The sequence below is a fragment of the Aquarana catesbeiana genome, linkage group LG03 (assembly GCF_042186555.1).
Source record: "Aquarana catesbeiana isolate 2022-GZ linkage group LG03, ASM4218655v1, whole genome shotgun sequence".
NCBI classification, from domain to species: domain Eukaryota; kingdom Metazoa; phylum Chordata; class Amphibia; order Anura; family Ranidae; genus Aquarana; species Aquarana catesbeiana.
In genome coordinates this window covers 83,365,863-83,390,189 of record NC_133326.1, presented here as the reverse complement: position 1 = coordinate 83,390,189, position 24,327 = coordinate 83,365,863, and positions in this window count along the sequence as shown.

Genomic DNA, 24,327 nt, shown 5'->3' with positions numbered 1-24,327 from the left:
TTGAGAGAACATGGAAAAAAACAGGGAGGGTATAGCTCGGAGTTAACTATCTAACACTAAACAGGAGGGAAGACAGAGGGAGATACCAAATCACAAATAAACAAGTTGTGGTAGCCCTAAACTACTGCTAGATGTTGTCATACTTGAGAACTATAGTAAGCTGATACATTTTAATGCAATTACAGATACATACAATATCTCTCAAAAGAGAGTGCACCCCTCATATTTTTGTAAATATTTTATTATATTTTTTCATGTGACAACACTGAAGAAATTGAAATTATTGATTGTATCATGCCACAGAGTGGTCCTGTGGATACAACATCAGTATACAGTGCCACGTCCTATATATTTGGAATAGCAAGAGAGAATGGGACTTGGACTTTTTAGGCGCAACCAAAAAATTATATAAAAATAATTAAATTTTTATTATAAACACATAAAAATGACATGATCTCTAAAAAACCCCACATTGATAAATCAATACATGATATACAATACCGCTACTGTACAGAACCAAAATAACTACAAGGAGACTAGGAGATGAATCAAGGTCATCCCATACTGTATATGAATCCAGGAGTATGGTTAAATGGCAGAAAGGCGGTAAGAAGATGTTCAGAAAAGACAATTCGCTCTACATGTTACATATTCATTATGCTTCTTCAGGAGCATTTACAATGACTATCAAAAAATGGAAGAAAAATAACATACATAAATATAATACATAATACTACAAAACAACAGAATATCGATATAATACACACATAGTGAGCTATTACATCTAGACTCAGGGAGGCCATTACCCGAGCATCTCTAGTACGGACAGAAAAGAGACAAACCAGATTGCTATGGGAGCCTGCATAATATGATGTGACACGTCTGTAAGAAATAACGGTAAAGACCCCATAAGGGCAATCTAAATAAGGTTAATAAAATACAGCCACTCTAAGGGCACCCAAGGAGAAGGTAAGTATCAATATGGGACTTGTAAGGCCCTTGAAGAGGATCCAGCATCCAAAAGTGTGTCTAATATAGTTATTAATACTGGGAACCAAAGGTATACCCATATATAATATAACGTATATTGATAATATTAACAAGAGCATATACTTACTGAGTCATGTGGGATAATTGAACACATGCGATTTTAAAAACAACACGATATAGCACAGACAGAGATGCGAAAGGTCGCAGGGTGGAGTGGTAAGATAGCTCAGAACCTATCACAGGAGAAAGTAGCAAAATAGAAATTACCTAAAATAAAGTATCACAAAAAGGTAATTAGTCAACACTGCTTGAATGGCATCCTTCATATATTAATGTAGTAGAGTAAACTGAAAAAATAATAAGTCTATTGATGGTGGAACTCACCAGGCAGGTAGAATATACCAGGAATTGGTTTTGAGCGCAAAGGATGGGCTAGAAGATGATTCTAGTAGTAAGACATATCCCATAATAATACAATAGATACCAGGTAGGATGATAAGCGAGATGTCTAAATTTAGCCCAATGTGCTATTCATTTGCAGAGGAACCCAAACAAAGCACTGGTGTTTCCTAAAGAATCTGTCTAAGTGATAGGACCTATAGCAGATATAAAAAATATATATCAGAAAATCGGATAATAGGGGGGCATCTGGTGAACATACCATAAGCATGACCCAGAACGAACCTAAAGTACATACCTTTGTAAACAAGATCCCACACCAACCGCAACCTCCGTGAGGCTGGTGACGGTGATATGTAGTAGCTACGTTAAACACTAAAAATAGCATGCTTTTTAAATACATGACCCGCCCGTAGTCAGCAAATCGGAGGCGCCGATGAGACGTCATTAGGACCGGCCTCTTGTAGTCACTGCACATGCGCTCAACACCAACCGTGCCTGCGTGATAAGAAGGAAACAACCACGCTCGGCGAGGGGAAGGAGAGTGCTGGAAGTGACGTACAAAGATCAGGAGGAGGGATATCCCTCCAGCTGATCCTCCCTGCGTCATGCCCAAGACACTAAGATACCAGACGTGACGCTGGGCGGCCGCATAGCACTGGGAAAAGTCCCTATTCTGCCAGCAAGATACAAGGGGAAGGGCAACAAAAGGGAACAAAAATGCAGCTCACAAATAACAGAGTAAATATCTAATGAAAACAAGAAAAATAAGTACTGATACGTATATAGTCTCAATGTTCATTTAGGTATCCAGCATTAATAAAGCTAACGGCTAACCAAAAGGCATTGAAAGGGGTCCACTGGATACAGTCAGAATTTGTATTAATGGATATTGATAGATAATAAAAATTGCATTTTTTTGGAGAACAATTAACAACTTTTCAAACTACAGGGACTGGGGAAATGGATGGGCATGAGAGAATAAAACAAATGATGAAAATGCAATGGAACCAACAAGACAGTTCTATATGTGAACACATATATTCCTAACCTAGCTTCGATTAAAGAAAAGGTTTGTATGTCTGAGCTTCATTAATACCGGGGGCATGAATGGCATTCAGGCGTTCACTCCAGATCGTCTCCTTATGGAGAATTTGTTTGTCCCATTCACCACCTCTTGGGTCTTTGGGGACCACAGGTAGGGCAATGAATGAGACTAAAGAAACATCAAATTTGTGGTATAAGTCAAGGGGTCTACTGACAGCAGTAACCATTTTGCCATTTGTTGAATAATAAACATGGTCCTTAATTCTGTAAAGAAATTGTCTGGCTGTTTTTCCAACATAAAAAGCATTACATTGACATAACATCAGGTAGACAACACCTTGGGTGTCACAGTTTGCATGAAATGCAGGAACAAATAGCTCACCCTTCGGAAGTATGAATCTAGTGCCTGTGGTGATCCAAGGACAGAACGCACATTTTCCACATCTAATAATACCATTCTGGGGGCGTCTAGAATGTAGATCACCAGAGTAGTGACTAGATGTAAGCTTATCTCGCAAAGATCTTGACCTTCTGAAAGTAATTTCAGGATGTGGACTAACGTATTTAATGAGAACAGGATCAGCTTGCAAAAATGGCCAATGGTTTGCCAGAATATTGTGCAGTTCTTGATGATGTTGAGAGTATCTGGTGATATACTTAACTGTTTGTTTGTGTTTAACCGTCTTAGTTTTAAAAAGTAATGAGTTATTGACGCAGTGCTTTATTAAAGGCACTGCGTAGTAACGATTTACTGTAGCCTCTAGCCTTTAAGCGATCACAAAGTGAGTTCACTTGTATTCTAAATTCCTCAAGATTTGTACAATTACGGCGTAGCCTCAGATACTGGGCATAGGGAATACTGCGGATAAGTGCCATTGGATGGGCACTATTGGCATGTAATATAATATTCCCTGCTGTTTCCTTTCTGAAGAGTGTAGAGCCAAGGCAGCTATCATCATCTTTAAAAATGGTTAGATCCAAGAATGTGATTTTATGTAAATCGCTAGCAACTGTAAATTTTAAATTGAACCGATTCTGGTACAACTTATCAATTAAGGTGTTAAGAAGGGCTGCAGAACACGTCGTCAGTATAGCGCAACCAGCAAATCGCATGGTTGGTATATATTGACAAACATTCATCAGAAAAAATGGTACGTTCCCACCCCCCCAGGTACAGGTTGGAGTAGGCGGTGCACAACATGTGCCCATGGCCACACCCTGTACCTGGAGGAAGTGGGACTCCTTAAATCTGAAGCAATTATGGGTCAAGATGAATCGCAATAGATCCAGGATGAACTCACAATAGTCCCAGCGATGATGGTCCTGTTCATTTAAAAAGGTACGAACCGTCCTAATTCCCTGCCCGTGAGGGATGCTGGAGTACAACGCCTCAACATCCAATGTCACGAGCAGGGCATCAGGAGGGACGACCATGCCCTTATGCCCCATGCCCACATGGGGCATAAGGATAGAATCAACTAGACGGCTATCATTCTCGGTGAGAGAGCCAATACCCAAGACTATGGGCCTACCGGGAGGCAGTGACGGAAGTTTGTGTATTTTGGGTAGGACGTAGAATGTAGATAGGTAGAATGTTGCTTCCCTAGGATTACGTATATGTTTAAAAAATTATAAAGGTTTTGATTAATGAGGTCTTTCTGATGGGCAGAGCCAATGATCGATAGAAATTCAGTTTTGGCAGTATGGGTAGCATTAATACATACGTACCAGTATTTATTCCGTAGTATATTCATAACCATTTTTTCATAGTTCTTTTTTGTCATTAAAACAATATTTCCTCCTTTATACGCCGCCTTGATCTCAAGGTCGGGGTTGTTCTGCAATCGCAGAATCGCCTGTGATTGTAAAGGAGTAAGGTTATTAGGTTTAGAAGTAACGGCCATGTGTTTAATGTCATTGACTGTTCCCATCAGAAAGGCCCAAATATTAGGATTTGTCATTAGGTCAGGGAACCATTGTATCTTGCTGGCAGAACAGGGACTTTTCCCAGTGCTATGTGGCCGCCCAGCATCACGTCTGGTATCTTAGGGTGCTGGGCGTGACGCAGGGAGGATGAGCAGGAGGGATATCCCTCCTCCTTGTCTTCGTACGTCACTTCCAGTGCTCTTCTTCCCCTCGCTGAGCGTCGTTGTTTACTTCTTATCACGCAGGCGTGGTTGGTGTTCGGCGCATGGGCAATGATTACAGGCAGCCAGTCCGAATGATGTCACATCGGCGTCTCCGATTTGCTGACTACAGGCGAGGTGTGTATTTAAAAAGCACGCTGTTTTTAGTGTTTAACATAGCTACTACAAATCACGGTTACCAGCCTCACGGAGGTTGCGGTTGGTGTGGGATCTTGTTTACAAAGGTATGTACTTTAGGTTAGCTCTCGGTCATGCTTATGGTATGTTCGCCAGATCCCCCTTATATATTTTCTGATATATATTTTTTATATGAGAGAAATTGAAAAAAGTGCTACTTGTCACACTGATTGCACTAACCTGCCCCACATCCCTAAATGGCAACAAATTGAAAAGAAAGAAATTTCCCCTAAGTGGGACTTTGGATAGGGCAGATTACCAATGAAGTATGAGAAAAGTATAAAAAAAATACACAAAATTTATAGAAGGAAAATATTTAAAATAATGAGCACATGAACAAGATACATAACAATATCAAAGTAATATTCTGGAGATGAGTAATCATACAGTACAGTTCAATTTGTACAATGACCGCAGAAGTCTGTTGAGTTGGAGGTAAATGCAACAGAAATACCCAACGCGTTTCGAAATTTGCTTGGATTGCTATTTCTTCATGCAATTAAATAGATAAACACAAATTCAATACATAATAACAAGTGTACAGTGAAAAAGCAGCTTAGAGAGTAAACACGCATATCATCACTTTGATTTTTATATGAATGTTTAAAGACTAACCGTACAGACTGTATGGCTCTTGGGATAATCTCATATCCAAAGTGTTAAAAATGTGTTGCAGCTGTTGGCCTAAAAGGCCCCCGACCCGGTAAGGTAGATCAATACATCACCACAAGGTGGCAGGTCCAAAAGGCAGCAGGGAGGGGAAAAAAGAACAGAGGTCCTACACAAAGGACAACCCGATATGGCCCTCCGAAGTAGACCCCTTGCTGTAGATTTATAAGGAGAGAAGGGAAAAAGAGGGATAGAGTTATTCAGCTGGTACAGGAGGCTCGTACCGACCATAACAACAACACCCAACAAAATATATGAATAGCTCCTGGGTCCTATCTAACCAGCAATTTTGAGTGTGTATTATATATACACACATATATACATATATATACATGTTTCCCGTGTTTAGAACAGTCTGACAGCAAAATGACATTTCAAAGGAAAAAAAAGTCATTTAAACTACTCGCGGCTATTAATGAATTGCCGGTCCGACAATACACATAAAAGTTCATTGATAAAAACAGGGGAACCCAGGTCTGGTATGGATTTTAAGGGGAACCCCGCGCCAAAATTAAAAAAAAAAACGGCGTGGGGTCCCCCCAAAAATCCATACCAGATCCTTATCCGAGCACGCAACCTGGCAGGTCGCAGGAAAAGAGGAGGGGATGAGAGAGCGCCTCCTCCTGAACTGTACCAGGCCAGATGCCCTCAACATCGGGAGGGTGCTTTGGGGTAGCCCCCCAAAACACCTTGTCCCCATGTTGATGAGGACAAGGGCCTCATCCCCACAACCCTGGTCGGTGGTTGTGGGGGTCTGCGGGCGGGGGGGCTTATCGGAATCTGGAAGCCCCCTTTAACAAGGGGACCCCCAGATCCCGGCCCTCCCCCCTGTGTGAAATGGAAAGGGGGTACAAAAGTACCCCTACCATTTCACTAAAAAAGTGTCAAAAATGTTAAAAATGACAAGAGACAGTTTTTGACAATTCCTTTATTTAAATGCTTCTTTTCTTCTTTCTTCTATCTTCTTTCTTCTTCTGGTTCTTCTGCTTCCTTCAGTGTTCTTGTCTGGCATCTTCTTCCCTACTTCTCCGGGCCGCTCCGCATCCATGATGGCATGGAGGGAGGCTCCTGCTGTGTGACGCTTCTCACTTCACCTTCTTGTCTTCATCTTCTTTTCGGGCCGCTCCGCATCCATGATGGCATTGAGGGAGGCTACCGCTGTGTGACACTTCTCTTCTGATGGTTCCTAAATAACGGGGGGGATGGGGCCACCCGGTGACCACGCCCCCCTCTGACGCACGGTAACTTGACGGGACTTCCCTGTGGTGTCACGGGAATGCCACAGGGAAATCCCATCAAGTCCCCATGCATCAGAGGGGGCGGGGCCACCCGTTATTTAAGAACCGTCAGAAGAGGAGACGCGTCACACAGTGGGAGCCTCCCTCCATGCCATCATGGATGCGGAACGGCCCGAAAAGAAGATGAAGACAAGAAGATGAAGACAAGAAGATGAAGAAGATGAAGAGAAGAAAATGAAGAGAAGAAGCGTCACACAGCAGGAGCCTCCCTCCATGCCATCATGGATGCGGAGCGGCCCGGAGAAGAAGGGAAGAAGATGCCGAATGAGAACACCGGAGGAAGAACCAGAAGAACCAGAAAAAGAAGAAGAAAGAAGAAGCATTTAAATAAAGGAATTGTCAAAAACTGTCTCTTGTCATTTTTAACATTTTTGACACTATTTTAGTGAAATGGTAGAAGTACCCCCTTACAATTTCACACGGGGGGAGGGCCGGGATCTGGGGGTCCCCTTGTTAAAGGGGGCTTCCAGATTCCAATAAGCCCCCCACCCGCAGACCCCCACAACCACCGGCCAGGGTTGTGGGGATGAGGCCCTTGTCCTCATCAACATGGGGACAAGGTGTTTTGGGGGCTACCCCAAAGCACCCTCCCAATGTTGAGGGCATGTGGTCTGGTACGGTTCAGGAGGGGGGGCGCTCTCTCGTCCCCCCCTCTTTTCCTGCGGCCTGCCAGGTTGCGTGCTCGGATAAGGCTCTGGTATGGATTCTTTGGGGGACCCCACGCCGTTTTTTTTTTAAATTTTGGCACGGGGTTCCCCTTAAAATCCATACCAGACCTGAAGGGTCTGGTATAGATTTTGAGGGGGACCCCACACCATTTTTTTTTTAATTTTGGTTCGGGGTTCCCGTGTGGGGAATTTCCATGCCGTTTTTTATCAATGAACTTTTATGTGTATTGTCAGACCGGCAATTCATTAATAGCCGCGAGTAGTTTAAATTACTTTTTTTCCTTTGAAATGTCATTTTGCTGTCAGACTGTTCCAAACACGGGAAACATGCGCCCCTTTACAGGCATACTATAGACACCCCCAGGTCTGAATTTTAAAGGGATATTACACTTTTATTGTTTCACTTTAAGCATTATTAAAATCACTGCTCCCGAAAAAACATCAGTTTTTAAAACTTTTTTTGCATTGATCCATGTCCCCTGGGGCAGGACCCAGGTCCCCAAACACTTTTTATGACAATACCATGCATATAAGCCTTTAAAATTAGCACTTTTGATTATTCATGTTCGTGTCCCTTAGACTTTAACGGTGTTCGCATGTTCAAACTAATTTTTTGCCTGTTCGCAAGTTCTGGTGCGAACCGTACAGGGGATCTTCAGCTCATCCCTATTCTTGAATGGCCCAGCCAGAGCCCTGACTTAAACCCAATTGAGCATCTCTGGAGAGACCTAAAAATGGCTATCCACCAACGTTTACCATCCAACCTGACAGAACTGGAGAGGATCTGCAAGGAGTAATGGCAGAGGATCCCCAAATCCAGGTGTGAAAAACTTGTTGCATTTTTCCCAAAAAGACTCATGGCTGTATTAGATCAAAAGGGTGCTTCTACTAAATACTGAGCAAAGGGTCTGAATACTTAGGACCATGTGATATTTCAGTTTTTCTTTTTTAATAAAATCTGCAAAAATGTCAACAATTCTGTGTTTTTCTGTCAATATGGGGTGTTGTGTGTACATTAATGAGGGAAAAAAATGAACTTAAATGATTTTAGCAAATGGCTGCAATATAACAAAGAGTGAAAAAGGTAAGGGGGTCTGAATACTTTCCGTCCCCACTGTATGGGTATACCTTTGGTTTCCAGTATTAATAACTATATTGGAGACACTTTGGGATGTCGGTTCCTCTTCAAGGGCCTTACAAGTCCCATATTGATACTTACCTTCTCCTTGGGTGCCCTTAGAGTGACTGTATATTATTAACCTTATTTAGGTTGCCCTTATGGGGCCTTTACCTTTATTTCTTATATAAAAAAATGAATATATAAAAAGGTAATAAAGAGCTACCATCAACCTTAATATAGCACAGTGATCCAATAAATAATGTGATCCAATAAAGTATGTGATCCTATAAAAAAATAAACTAATCATATATATGTGTCCAGTAAACCACACTAGATATAAATGAATTACTGTTCTTCCAAAATGCTTGTAGATTTCTGGAGATACTGGGAAAGACGTCAAATACCACTCATTTGTAAGATAAAACACAAAAGGACAACGATACCCAAATGATCAGGTGTGTAGTCTCTGATGATGTTCACATGTGGTGGATTGCTTTCAAACCTTCATTGCTTTCAATCCTCAATAAATCTATATTGCTCAAACAAAAGAAAGGACAAACCTCATTGTGCAAATAAATAAATTAAAAACAACATGTGGGTAATAAAACACAGTTGCACTTACCCCACAATAAGATCCCATTTAAGAAAGTCAGTTGCATATATTCAGAGACAATCTCCTCACTTGGCTGTTCCTGCTCACACAGCACCTTTATTTCAGTTTTTTCAGTTTACTCTACTACATTAATATATGAAGGATCCCATTCAAGCAGTGTTAGCTAATTACTTTTTTGTGACACTTTATTTCTTACAGACGTGTCACATCATATTATGCACGCTCCCATAGCAATCTGGTTTGTCTCTTTCTGTCCGTACTAGCGATGCTCGGGTAATGGCCTCCCTGGGTCTAGATGTAATAGCTCACTATGTGTATTATATCAATATTCTGTTGTTTTGTAGTATTATATATTATATTTATGTATGTTCTTTTTCTTCCATTTTTTGAAAGTCAATGTAAATGCTCCTGAAGAAGCGTAATGAGCGCATAACATGTAGAGCGAATTATCTTTTCTGAACATCTTCTTACCGCCTATCTGCCATTTAACCATACTCCTGGATTCATATACAATATGGGATGACCTTTATTCATCTCCTAGTCTCCTTGTAGTTATTATTGGTTCTGTACAGTAGCGGTATTGTATATCATGTATTGATTTATCAATGTGGGTTTTTTTTTTTAGAGATCTTGTAATTTTTATGTGTTTATAATAAAAATTAAATTATTTTTGTATAATCTTTTGGTTGTGCCTAAAAAGTCCAAGTCCCATTCTCTCTTGCTATTCCAACACTGAAGAAATTACACTTTGCTACAATGTAAAGTAGTGAGTGTACAGCTTGTTTAACAGTGTACGTTTGCTGTCCCCTCAAAATAACTCAACACACAGGCATTAATGTCTAAACCGCTGGCAACAAAAGTGAGTACACCCCCTAATTGAAAATGTCCAAATTGGGCCCAATGTGTCAATATTGTGTGGCCACCATTATTTTCCAGCACTGCCTTAACGCTCTTGGGCATGGAGTTCACCAGAGCTTCACAGGTTGCCATTGGTGTCCTCTTCCACTCCACCGTGATGACATCATGGAGCTGGTGGATGTTAGAGACCTTGCGCTCCTCCACCTTCTGTTTGAGTATGACCCACAGATGCTCAATAGGATTTAGGTTTGGAGACATGCTTGGCCAGTCCATCACCTTTACCCTCAGCTTCTTTATCAAGGCAGTGGTCGTCTTGGAGGTGTGTTTGGGGTCGTTATGTTGGAATACTGCCCTGTGGCCCCATCCCTGAAGGGAGGGGATCATGCTCTGCTTCAGTATGTCACAGTACATGTTGGCATTCATGGTCCCCTCAATGAACTGTAGCTCCCCAGTGCTGGCAGCACTCATGCAGCCCCAGATCATGACACTCCCACCACCATGCTTGACTGTAGGCAAGAACACACTTGTCTTTGTACTCCTCACCTAGTTGCTGCCACACACGCGTGACACCATCTGAACCAAATAAGTTTATCTTGGTCCTTAGTCTGCTTGTCTTCAGCAAACTGTTTGCAGGCTTTCTTGTACATCATCTTAAGAAGAGGCTTTCTTCTGGAACGACAGCCATGCAGACCAGATTAATGCAGTGTGCGACGTATGGTCGGAGCACTGACAGGCTGACCCCCCAACCCTTCAACCCCTGTAGCAATGCTGGCAGAACTCACACGTCTATTTCCCAAAGACAACCTCTGGATATGACGCTGAGCACTTCTCAACTTCTTTGGTCGACCATGGCAAGGCCTGTTCTGAGTGGAACCTGTCCTGTTAAACCACTGTGTGGTCTCGGCCACCTTGCTGTAGCTCAGTTGCAGGGTCTTGCCAATCTTCTTATAGCCTAGGCCATCTTTATGTAGAGCAACAATTCTTTTTTCAGGTCCTCAGAGAGTTCTTTGCCATGAGGTGCCATGTTGAACTTCTAGTAACCAGTATGAGAGAGTGAGAGTGATAACACAAAATATAACACACCTGCTCCCCATCCACACCTGAGACCCTGTAACACTAACAAGTCACATGACACCAGGGAGGGAAATAGGCTAATTGGGACATTGTGACACGCTCGCGGCTCTTTACCCTTGTGTGTCCAATCACAGCCAGTCACATGTAAACACGGAGATGCCCGTTATCAGCGCTCCTCGCCTCACACTGACAGAGTGTGTGGTGAGGAGATCCGATTAAAATAAAGCCCCACCAGTGCCAGCAATGAGTGCCCACCAGTGCCAGCAATGAGTGCCCACCAGTACCAGCAATCAGTGCCCACAAGTGCCACCAATCAGTGCCCATTAGTGATGCCAGTCAGTGCTGGCCATCAGTGCTGCCTATCAATGCCCATCACTGCTGCCCATCAATACCACCCATCAGTGCTGCCCATCCGTGCTGCCTATCAGTGCTAGAGGTCGACCGATATATCGGCCGGCCGATATATCGGCCGATATTTGGCGTTTTTTACTTAATCGGCATCGGCCGATTGTGCTGATAAAAAAGGCCGATTATAACTTCAGCCGTGACTTGCAAATGACTTCTGTAATAGAAGTTAATGCAAGTTTCCCTAAGTTATCTGTGGAGAGGATTCTCCCCTCCTCTGGGCAGCCTGCCAAGTCTGATAAGAAGATACATTTGTATCTCTTTCAGGTTCTTTTTATCAATAGACTGAACTCCGCGTGTAGAAGTTTTCAGTTTAACCAGTTTAACTAAATCTTTTCTGACACTTGTTGCTTACAAGTAAAAATCCTGTATTTTCTGCTAGAAAATCACTTAGAACCCCCAAACATTATATATATTTTTTTAGCAGAGACCCTAGGGAATAAAATGGTGATTGTTGCAATATTTTATGTCACACGGTATTTGCGCAGCGGTCTTTCAAACGCAATTTAAAAAAAAAAAATACAGTAATGAATTGAAAAAAAAAAAAATAAGCAGTAAAGTTAGCCCATTTTTTTTCGTCCAAAAGTTTTGATTACCTGTTTTTGTGTATTTATTATTTAAGATAGTTTTTTTTTTTTTTTTAAGGTTTTTTTTCTAAATTATACATACAAGTGAACTGATTGAAGGTTTGTTTTGTTTAATGTTTAAATGAAAAAAAATTTCTGTATTACTTAAGGCTGCTTTCACACTGGAGCGGGCAGGCGTTGATGGTAAAACGCTGCTAGTTTTAGCGGCGCTTTACCGTCATTTTAGAGGCGCTATTCGGCTGCTAGCGGGGCGCTTATAACCCAGCTAGCGGCCGAGGAAGGGGTTAAATGCGCCCCTGAAGCGCCGCTGCCAAAACGCTTTGCAGGCGCTTCGGCAGCGGTGCGCATTCATTTCAATGGGCAGGAGTGGTGGAGCAGCAGTATACACCGCTCCAAAGATGCCGTTTGCAGGACTTTTTTTTACATCCTGCCAGCGCATCGCCTCAGTGTGAAAGCACTCGGGATATCACACTGAGACTGCAGGGGAGCCGTTTTACAGGCACTTTACAGGTGCTATTTTTAGCCCAAAAGCGCCTGAAAAACGCCCCAGTGTGAAAGGGGTCTAACTGTTAGATTTTATGAGATGAAGGGAAAAAAGAAAGGAAAAAAAAATCGGCCAAATATATCGGCTCAAAAAAATCGGCATCACATATCGGCCATCGGCCACCGCGATTTCTAAATATCGGCATCGGCATCGGCCAGAGAAAAACCCATATCGGTCGACCTCTAATCAGTGCCCACCAGTGCTACCTATCAGTGCCCATAAGTGCAGCATATTCATGCCTCCTCATCAGTGCCACCTCATAAATGCCCATAAGTGCCACCTCATCAGTGCCCATCAGTGAAGGAGAAAAATTTACTTATTTACAAAATTTACTGATAGAAACTTAGAAAAACTTTTTTTTCTAAAATTTACAGGGTTTTTTTTTTAAAGAAAAAATAAAAACCCAGAAGTGATTAAATGCCACCAAAAGTAACCTCTATTTGTGTGAAGAAAATGATAAAAATATCACATTTACAGTGGTTACAGTGTAGCATGACCATGCAATTGTCATTCAAAGTGTGACAGTGCTGAAAAATGGCCTGGGTAGGGGGGGGGGGGGGGAGTGCCCTGTATTGAGGTGGTTAATGGCTGTGTGTTGAGTTATTTTGAGCTGACAGCAAATTTACACTGTTATACAAGCTGTACACTCACTACTTTACATTGTAGCAAAGTGTAATTTCTTCAGTGTTGTCACATGAAAAGATATAATAAAATATTTACAAAAATGTGAGGGGTGTACTAACTTTTGTGAGATACTGAATGAGTGGGAAAGAACACTTTGAAATCAGAATATTTCACTATAACACACTGCAAGTCTATAAACAAGAATCTGCCCTCTGGACCAAAAACAGTCTTCAAGGGGGCGTGGCCAAGACAGGCATGTGAGAGGAAGCATCTCTCACAGCTCCCGGAGTTAATCCGTTACCGATCCTCCCCCAGCCGTCCGATCGAGGTGTAAACGATACATGCAGCAAGCCTGTGACTCAAAGAACCCTGTGGAACCGCCGCCGGCCCTCTGCACGAGAGGAATGACCCGTAAAGGACAGGGAGAAAGCTCTGGACCGGAGCTCCAAGATGGCGCCGCTGCGCTCTCTGTGAAGGGGACACCAGGAGGCCAGGACAGACTTCTAAAGCAAGTAAGCTGCCCAAACCTCCCAGAAAAGATCCCCCTAAGGACATGGTTTATTATACCCAGCAGTTAGCTGGGACCCTGGGGTCTGAGCAGTCATTCTGCTCGGGGGATCCACAGCACAAACAGCCTAGCATGCAGCAAACCTCTGCCCTTGATCACTGGGGAGAGGAGGAGGGGGAGCAGGCAGAAACCATGTTGGAAGATTCCCTGGCCCCAGACGCACAGGACGCAGCACAGTCCACACTAGCTGACATTCTTAAAGCGTCTGTTAACACTTTAAAGGAACAGTTTAAGGAACAGTTAAGACAGGACCTCCAGAAAATACGTGAGCGTACCACCGCTGTGGAGAGCAGAGTCAATGACATGGAGGACCATATGCAGCCCATAGCCCAGGACACCAAAATGGTGCCTGATGCAAACGATCATGCTGAAGATTTAGAAAACCGTTTGCGACGTAACAATGTCCGCATAGTGGGATTGCCAGAGAAGGTGGAAGGTAGGGATCCCACCGCTTATGTGGAGAACTGGCTGATTGAAATATTTGGCAAAAACGCATTCTCGCCCCTCTTCGCGGTGGAGCACGCTCACAGGGTGCCATCACGTCCACCTCTGCCCGGAGGCCCCCCCAGGTCCATTCTGGCAAGATTACTTCACTACCAGGACAGAGAGACAGTGCTGCGTCAAGCAAGAGAACGAGCCAATATTCAACATAATGGAACTAGGGTGTTCTTCTATCTGGACTTTTCAGCAGAAGTACAGAGGCGCAGAGCCAAATTTACAGACGTCAAACGCGGCTTTGGATCCTGCAACTACCCTATGCCATGCTTTACCCTGCTAAGCTCCGGATAGCAGTTAGGGGCCAGGCACAGTTTTTTGAGTCAGCAAAAGAGGCCTCAACATGGCTAGAACGTAATGAGCAGGAGTTACAAAGAAGAGCACAGGAGGATGAAGACTGAAGTTTGCACCGTGAATGGACATAGAGATACACACAAGTAATTTGACAGTAATTTTGCTACGTTTAAGCAGTTCAGGGGAGCTCCCCTGCATTCAAGATAAGAGGATACTCCCTGGCTCGAGGACAATATATTCCATAATACAAGGAGAGCGAATACAAAGAGCAATCTGTTTATGCAAAAGCTATTTTTGACAGTGCAGGCGCTGGCATGTCGCCCAAGAAAGTTGCGATTACCTTGTTGGCAGAAAGTGCAGTTCGTAGACCAGTTGGGGCTGTTGTTTTAGTCCACCCCTTTTTTCTCTTTGGCAAGTTATTGGCCAAAATAGGTACATTGCAACAGACACAAACACAGAGCCTTCTTTTACATTGGAACTTTCAGAGAAAACAACCAGAGGAAGATGAAGATATTCCTGTCCAGGAGACTGTATGTATACCTGACAGTACAACCATCCTGTCAAGTAACTTTCGGTACTACCAAGCATGGCTAAGGTCCCTGTAACATCATGGAATGTGAGAGGCCTGCATTCCCCTTTGAAACGCACCATGCTTTTTAGGTGCTTGAAGAAATTCCTTCCCGGGGTAATATGCTTTCAGGAGACCCACTTGACAGCAGAGACAGTATGCTTTTTGAGATACTCCTGGATGGGGAAAGCCTACCACTCTACACATACCTCCTTTTCGAGAGGGGTAAGTGTACTAATTCATGGAGCCCTGGACTACCAGGAATTTGATAGTGTCATAGACACGGAAGGGAGATTTGTGTTTATCCATTCTAGACTTCATACCTTGATATGTGTGTTGGCATGTGTGTACATCCCTCCGCCGTTCACGTCAGCTGTACTACGGCTCCTCCTAACATTCTTGGATGGCATACCAGATGTGCCGCTGCTCGTGATCGGAGATTTCAATTGCTGTTTGGACCAGGTGGCGGATATACACCCTAGCCCCTCTGCCCTCTCAAGGAGTACTCCCCTGGCACAGTTGTTGCAAGAGGTGGATGTCTGACGGCATCGTAACCCGGGGGTCAAACAGTTTACATGCTTTTCTAAGACACACGGATGTCTGTTCAGAATTGACCTGGGCGTTGGAAACTTGAGCATGCTCCCGTTTGTAGCTGATATTATACATAGACCCCGTAGTGTATCGGACCACTCTCCCTTGGTCATCCAGGTCCTGGTGGCACCGCCATCCACATTGTCCAAGGCCCCCTGGAAATTTAATGCCTATTGGCTGAAATTATTCCGCTCACATGAGGGGATAGTGTGGAGCATGCAAGAGTTTTTTGAGGCCCAGGATCAGGATGCTTCTAAGGTGGAACAATGGGATGTTTTTAAGGCTTACTTATGGGGAATATTGATAAGGGAAATGAACAAGGTAAAACATGCATCATCCGCTCTTAAGGAGGAGGTTGAGACACAGGTTCAGACAAAGGAGCAAGACTATATTGCCAATCCTTCGGATTCGATCAGGGAGGCATGGCAGGCGGCACTGTCTGCCTACCAACACCTGCTCTCCTCCTCTGCCGAAAGGAGTTTTTTTACGAAACAGGCGTTCGAGGAGGGTGAGAAAACTGGTCGCTTTTTGGCGAGGATTGCGAACTCCCACCAATGCTTGCCTGCAATAGGAGCTATTAGATCTCAAATGGCTAATTTGGTGAGTCAGCCCGAATTAATAATGCAGGAATTAACTGACTTTTATGAGATGTTATATAGACCTGGGGAGACATATACCCAAGAAGCCTTGGATTTATACCTTAGCCACATTGATTTCCCTGTACTGTCTGAACAGGGCCGTCTTTAATTTTGATTGGGCCCTGGGCAAACATTTTCTTGGTGCCCCCCCTCCATTCTGAGACATACAAAAAATAGCAGGTAGACTCAAAATCAGTTTACTGCAGCAGATCACGCAGCGATTGCAATTGTTTGCCAGAGGTTACAGCCTACCATTGCTCAATGGCTGGTTTCTAGAGGTTACAACACATAATTTCTGCTTGCCGATTGGTTACTAGAGGTAATGTACATTATTAGCGCTCACTAATTGGTTGCTAGGGGTTACAGCACATCATTAGCACTTACTGATTGGTTGCTAGAGATTAAAGCACATCATTACCTCTCACTGAGCAGTGGAGCAATCCCAAATAATTGAGCAAGTAAAGGGGCACAATAATACACATACTACAGGAGAGGTTCAGAGACTGCGGACATACTGCAGGAGACAATCAGAGACTGCGGACATACTGCAGGAGATTACCAGAGACTGCAGACATACTGCAGGAGACATTCAGAGGCTGCAGACTAGGGATGAGCCGAACACCCCCGGTTCAGTTCGCACCAGAACCTGCGAACGGACCGAAAGTTCGCACGAACGTTAGAACCCCATTGACGTCTATGGGACTCGAACGTTCGAAATCAAAAGTGCTCATTTTAAAAACTAATTTGCATGGTATTGTCGTAAAAAGGGTTTGGGGACCTGGGTCCTACCCCAGGGGACATGTATCAATGCAAAAAAAACTTTTAAAAACGGCCGTTTTTTTCGGGAGCAGTGATTTTAATGATGCTTAAAGTAAAAAAAAAAAAAAGTGAAATATTCCTTTAAATATATCGTACCTGAGGGTTGTCTATAGTATGCCTGTAAAGTGACGCGTGTTTCCCGTGTTTAGAACAGTCCCTGCACCAAATGTCATTTTTAAAGGAAAAAATCTCATTTAAAACTGCTTGCGGGTTTAATGTAATGTCAGGTCCTGGCAATATGGATGAAAATCAGTGAGACAAACGGCATGGGTACCCCCCAGTCCATTACCAGGCCCTTTGGGTCTTGTATGGATATTAAGGGGAACCCCACACCCAAATTAAAATAAGGAAAGGTGTGGGGCCACCAGGCCCTATATACTCTGAACAGCAGTATACAGGCGGTGCAAACAAGACAGGGACTGTAGGTTTGTTGTTAAGTAGAATCTCTTTGTAATTTTGAACGGGTACATTTTTAACGTGTTTAGCTCCAGCCAAAAAATCTTTTTTAAGCTTTTTGGAAAACATAGGGAAGGGTTATCACCCCTGTGACATTTGTTTTGCTGTCTTTCCTCCTCTTCAGAAGATTTCACCTCACTTTTTGTCCCAATGGATTGGAAAGCATCAGTGGAAAGGAGAAATGTTTTTCCCATATTAACTCTTACAGGAGAGAATTTCCCTTCCTAGGGGTAGATTTCATCTCACTTCCTGTTGTCTCCTTCCGTTTGCAAGTAGGAGTCGTTTGTAAGTTAGTTGTTTGAAAGTAGGGTCCTGCCCTATATACTCAGCAGAAATTTGGGCCTTAGGTGTTGCTGTGGCCACAACACTATAAGCCCTCACAGGGCCCTGCTGTGAAATATTAGATCAAGAATTGTAATTACATGCCCCTGTTGAACAGGAGCTGAAAAATTAGGCCTTAGGCACTGGTGCTGGTGCCACAACACTGCAACCCCTCACAGACACTCTAGTTGGAACGCAGGAATGAGCTCTGCTGCAAAGTATTGCATCAAAAATTGTAATTACACGCCCCTGTTAAACAAGGGCTGAAAAATTGGGCCTTAGGCACTGGTGCTGGTGCCACAACACTGCAACCCCTCACAGACACTCTAGTTGGAACGCAGGAACGAGCCCTGCTGCAAAGTATTGCATCAAAAATTGTAATTACACGCCCCTGTTAAACAGGGGCAGAAAAAATGGGCCTTAGGCACTGGTGCTGGTGCCACAACACTGCAACCCCTCACAGACACTCTAGTTGAAACGCAGGAACGAGCCCTGCTGCAAAGTATTGCATCAAAAATTGTAATTACACGCCCCTGTTAAACAGGGGCAGAAAAAATGGGCCTTAGGCACTGGTGCTGGTGCCACAACACTGCAACCTCTCACAGACACTCTAGTTGGAACGCAGGAACGAGCCCTGCTGCAAAGTATTGCATCAAAAATTGTAATTACACGCCCCTGTTAAACAGGGGCAGAAAAAATGGGCCTTAGGCACTGGTGCTGGTGCCACAACACTGCAACCCCTCACAGACACTCTAGTTGGAATGCAGGAACGAGCCCTGCTGCAAAGTATTACATCAAAAATTGTAATTACACGCCCCTGTTAAACAGGGGCTGAAAAATTGTGCCTTAGGCACTGGTGGTGGCGCCCAGAACCAAAAATGTTCTTCCAAGCTATCAGCGTGATGATTGAGGAGGAAGAGGATAATTACTCAGGGATAGTCACTCAGCATCAGCATAGGCAGTCTTTGAAGGGATCTGAGATTTCAAAAAAAATTATTCGGTTACATCAGCATCAGGTGCTTGGTAGCTGGTGGTGATCCAAGACTGATTCATTTTTATGAAGGTCAGTCGATCGACCGAGTCAGTGGACAGACGCACCCTGTGATTGGTTACCACGCCTCCAGCAGCACTGAATGTGCGTTCCGAAAGAACGCTGGATTCAGGACAGGCCAGTAGCTCAATTGCATACTGTGCAAGCTCTGGCCAGTGATCCATCTTCAAGACCCAGTAACCCAGAGGATTTTCGGTGGGAAAGGTGTCCAAGTCTGATCTTGCCCCTAGGTATTCCTGCACCATGTAAAACAGACGCTGGCGATGGTTGCTGGAACCGATCATACCTTGGGGCTACGGACCAAAAAATTGTCTGAACGCATCGGTCAGACGGCCACCTTCTCCACCGCTCCTTCTTTGACTGACCGAAGCCTCAGCAACACGTTGTCCAGAAACAGGAGTTTGTAACCTCCCAGTCTCTGGGAACGTGTTGCACAGACCTTTCTGCAAGGCCTCCCGAAGATGTTTCATCCTCTGCTCCCTCTGCGATGGCAAGATAAGGTCTGCAACCTTACCCTTGTAACGTGGATCAAGGAGGGTTGCCAGCCAGTATTGGTCCTTCTCCTTGATACCACGAATACGAGGATCCTTACGCAGGCTTTGCAGGATCAGGGAGGCCATGCAGCGTAGGTTTGCTGAGGCATTCGGTCCGGAGTCCTCTGGGTCACTAAGGACGACATGGTCCGCAGCCACCTCCTCCCAGCCACGTACAAGTCCATGTGTTTCTTGGGACTGATCCCTTAAAGACTGCTGCTGATGCTGAGTGCCAGGCTCCACCTCCATACTGACACAATCTTCCTCCTCCTCCTCCTCCTCCTCTTCCTGTGTGATCGGCGGGCACGCAGGAACACTGTCTGGATAAAGGGGGCCTTGAGAGCTAAGGAAGTCCTCCTCTTCCTGCCTCTGTTCTGCCTCAAGTGCCCTGTCCATTATTCCACGCAGCGTGTGCTCCAACAGGTGGACAAGGGGGACAGTGTCACTGATGCATGCACTGTCACTTCTCACCATCCTCGTGGCCTCCTCAAATGGTGACAGGACAGTGCATGCATCCCTGATCATGGCCCACTGGCGTGGGGAAAAAAAAACAAGCTCCCCTGACCCTGTCCTGGTGCCATAGTCGCACAGGTACTCATTGATGGCCCTCTGCTGCGTGTGCAGCCGCTGCAGCATGGCCAACGTTGAGTTCCACCTGGTGGGCATGTCACAGATTAGGCGGTTCTTGGGCTGATTAAACTCCTTTTGGAGGTCCGTCAGCCGAGCACTGGCATTATATGACCGGCGGAAATGCACACAGACTTTCCTGGCCTGCCTCAGGACATCCTGTAAGCCCAGGTACCTGCCCAAGAACCGTTGCACCACCAAGTTAAGGACGTGAGCCAAACAGGGCACATGGGTCATTTGTCCCTGTCGGAGGGCAGAGAGGAGGTTGGTGCCATTGTCGCAAACCACCATTCCTGCCTTAAGTTGGCGTGGCGTCAACCACCTCTGAACCTGCCCCTGCAGAGCTGACAGAACCTCTGCCCCAGTGTGGCTCCTGTCCCCCAAGCACACCAGCTCAAGCACCGCATGGCATCTTTTGGCCTGCGTACTTGCATAGCCCCTTGAACGACTACGGAGCACCGCTGGTTCCGAGGAAGAGGCCATGGAGGAAGAAGAAGAGGAGGGGGTGGAGGAGAGAGGTGTGTCACAATCATTAGCATTTTGGAGGCGTGGTGGCGGAACAACCTCCAACACTACTGCACCTTGTCCTGCATCCTTCCCAGCTGCCAGCAGAGTCACCCAATGCGCCGTGAAACTTAGGTAACGTCCCTGTCCATGCCTGCTGGACCATGAGTCAGCGGTAATATGCACCTTACCACTGACCGCCCTGTCCAGCGAGGCATGGACATTGCCTTCCACATGCTGGTAGAGAGCTGGAATCGCCTTCCGTGAGAAAAAGTGGCGTTTGGGTACCTGCCACTGAGGAACCGCACATTCCACAAACTCACGGAAGGGGGCAGAGTCTACCAACTGAAAAGGCAGCAGTTGAAGTGCTAGCAATTTTGCCAAGCTAGCATTCAACCGCTGGGCATGTGGATGGCTGGGAGCAAACTTCTTTCGGCGGTGCAGCAGCTGGGGCAGGGAAATTTGCCTGGTACAATCTGACGTCGGTGTACCAAAATCAGATTGCCCACATGTACTTGGCTGTGACACACCTAATTCTACACCTTCATTCCTCTCAGTGCAGGTCTCAGAGAGGACTGAAGGTCTAGTGGGGTTGGAAATCTCAGCTGATGAGGAGCAAGGAGAGGTCCTCTTTGTTCTTTGGTGTGGGTCTTTTAGATACGCTTGCCAACGAACTGCATGGCAGGTCAACATATGTCTGGTCAAGCATGCGGTACCCAAGCGGGAGATGTTTTGGCCACGCGAGATACGCTCTAGACATATGTTGCAAATAGCAGCGGTGCGATCTGATGCACTCGTCTCAAAAAAGGCCCACACCAAAGAACTTTTTGAATAACGCGCAGAGACTGCAGCGCCCTGCACATGTGGAGCTTTGGGGTGTGATGCAGTCAATGTGCTGCCCTTAGGCTGGCCCCTGGAGGGCATCCTGCCTCGTTGGTGATGTGCCGCCTCCTCCTCCTCCTCCTCCTCCTCTCTCCTATCAGGCACCCACGTTGAGTCAGTGACCTCATCATCCCCTCCCTCCTCATCACTGGAGCAAACCTGGCAGTATGCTGCAGCAGGGGGAGCATGACTGCCAGATTGCTGTCCTTCTTGGGCACCCCATCTGTCCGTGCTCATGTTACTGCCTTCATCGAGCTCAGTATCATCATCAGAGCCTTCCAAACGCTGGGCATCCTCCTGGAGCATGTACCCAACACTGTGGTCAAACAGTTCGAGGGACTCCTCAGGAGGACATGGTGGGGCTAGGGAAGGAGTCACTGATGACATTGAGCCGAGGAAAGAGGCCGCTGCTTTGCCAGACAAAGTACCCTGGGCATGGGTGAGAGAGGATGAGGAGGATGAAGACGGCTTGGTCATCCACTCGACCAAGTCTTCCGCATGTTGCGGCTCAACATGGCCAGCTGCTGAAAAAAAGGCCAAGCGTGTCCCATGGCCACGTGCTGATGAGGATGCACCGTCTCCACGACCAGCACTAGACACAGAGCCTGCTTGCCCTCTCTTATTGGCTTGTGACTGTCTGCCTCTCCTTCTTGGCCTTCCAGACAATACTAATGGCCTGTAGCTGCACTAAGCTGGGATATATATATATATATATATATATATATATATATATATGTACTGATACTGCAGCTAGCAAAATCAACTGCCTGCCTGTAGTATGAGAACACCACCAACCTTCTACAGGTAGCTTTAGCTGAACACTGTGAGGTGGACGCACCCCACTAACTTGTAGGTTTAGCTGAACACTGTGAGCAGGACGCACTGCACTAACTGTAAATAGTCTAGCTGCCTGACTGTGGTACTAATAGGATCAAAAGAACACCAGCAATTTTCTTCAGGTAGCTGTATTTACTGTAACAAGACAAGCCTGCCTGTCAGTAAGAAGATAACAGAAACGGATCTAGCTGAACACTGTGAGCAGGACGCACCCCACTAGCTTGTAGGTTTAGCTGAACACTGTGAGGTGGACGCACCCCACTAACTTGTAGGTTTAGCTGAACACTGTGAGCAGGACGCACCCCACTAACTTGTAGGTTTAGCAGAACACTGTGAGCAGGACGCACTGCACTAACTGTAAATAGTCTAGCTGCCTGACTGTGGTACTAATAGGATCAAAAGAACACCAGCAATTTTCTTCAGGTAGCTGTATTTACTGTAACAAGACAAGCCTGCCTGTCAGTAAGAAGATAACAGAAACGGATCTAGCTGAACACTGTGAGCAGGACGCACCCCACTAGCTTGTAGGTTTAGCTGAACACTGTGAGGTGGATGCACCCCATTAACTTGTAGGTTTAGCTGAACACTGTGAGCAGGACGCACCCCACTAACTTGTAGGTTTAGCAGAACACTGTGAGCAGGACGCACTGCACTAACTGTAAATAGTCTAGCTGCCTGACTGTGGTACTAATAGGATCAAAAGAACACCAGCAATTTTCTTCAGGTAGCTGTATTTACTGTAACAAGACAAGCCTGCCTGTCAGTAAGAAGATAACAGAAACGGATCTAGCTGAACACTGTGAGCAGGACGCACCCCACTAGCTTGTAGGTTTAGCTGAACACTGTGAGGTGGACACACCCCACTAACTTGTAGGTTTAGCTGAACACTGTGAGCAGGACGCACCCCACTAACTTGTAGGTTTAGCAGAACACTGTGAGCAGGACGCACTGCACTAACTGTAAATAGTCTAGCTGCCTGACTGTGGTACTAATAGGATCAAAAGAACACCAGCAATTTTCTTCAGGTAGCTGTATTTACTGTAACAAGACAAGCCTGCCTGTCAGTAAGAAGATAACAGAAACGGATCTAGCTGAACACTGTGAGCAGGACGCACCCCACTAGCTTGTAGGTTTAGGTGAACACTGTGAGGTGGACGCACCCCACTAACTTGTAGGTTTAGCTGAACACTGTGAGCAGGACGCACCCCACTAACTTGTAGGTTTAGCGGAACACTGTGAGCAGGACGCACTGCACTAACTGTAAATAGTCTAGCTGCCTGACTGTGGTACTAATAGGATCAAAAGAACACCAGCAATTTTCTTCAGGTAGCTGTATTTACTGTAACAAGACAAGCCTGCCTGTCAGTAAGAAGATAACAGAAACGGATCTAGCTGAACACTGTGAGCAGGACGCACCCCACCAACTTGTAGGTTTAGCAGAACACTGTGAGCAGGACGCTCTGCACTAAATGTAAATAGTCTAGCTGCCTGACTGTGGTACTAATAGGATCAAAAGAACACCAGTAATTTTCTTCAGGTAGCTTTATATACTGTAACAAGACAAGCCTGCCTGTCAGTAAGAAGATAACAGGAACGGATCTAGCTGAACACTGTGAGCAGGACGCACTGCACTAAATGTAAATAGTCTAGCTGCCTGACTGTGGTACTAATAGGATCAAAAGAACACCAGTAATTTTCTTCAAAATACTGTAACAAGACAAGCCTGCCTGTCAGTAAGAAGATAACAGGAACGGATCTAGCTGAACACTGTGAGCAGGACGCACTGCACTAAATGTAAATAGTCTAGAAGATAACAGGAACGGATCTAGCTAAACTGAATACAGTGTATATATATATATATATATATATATATATATATGCAACACCTGGGATGCATATATATAGACAATACACTTTAAGTGC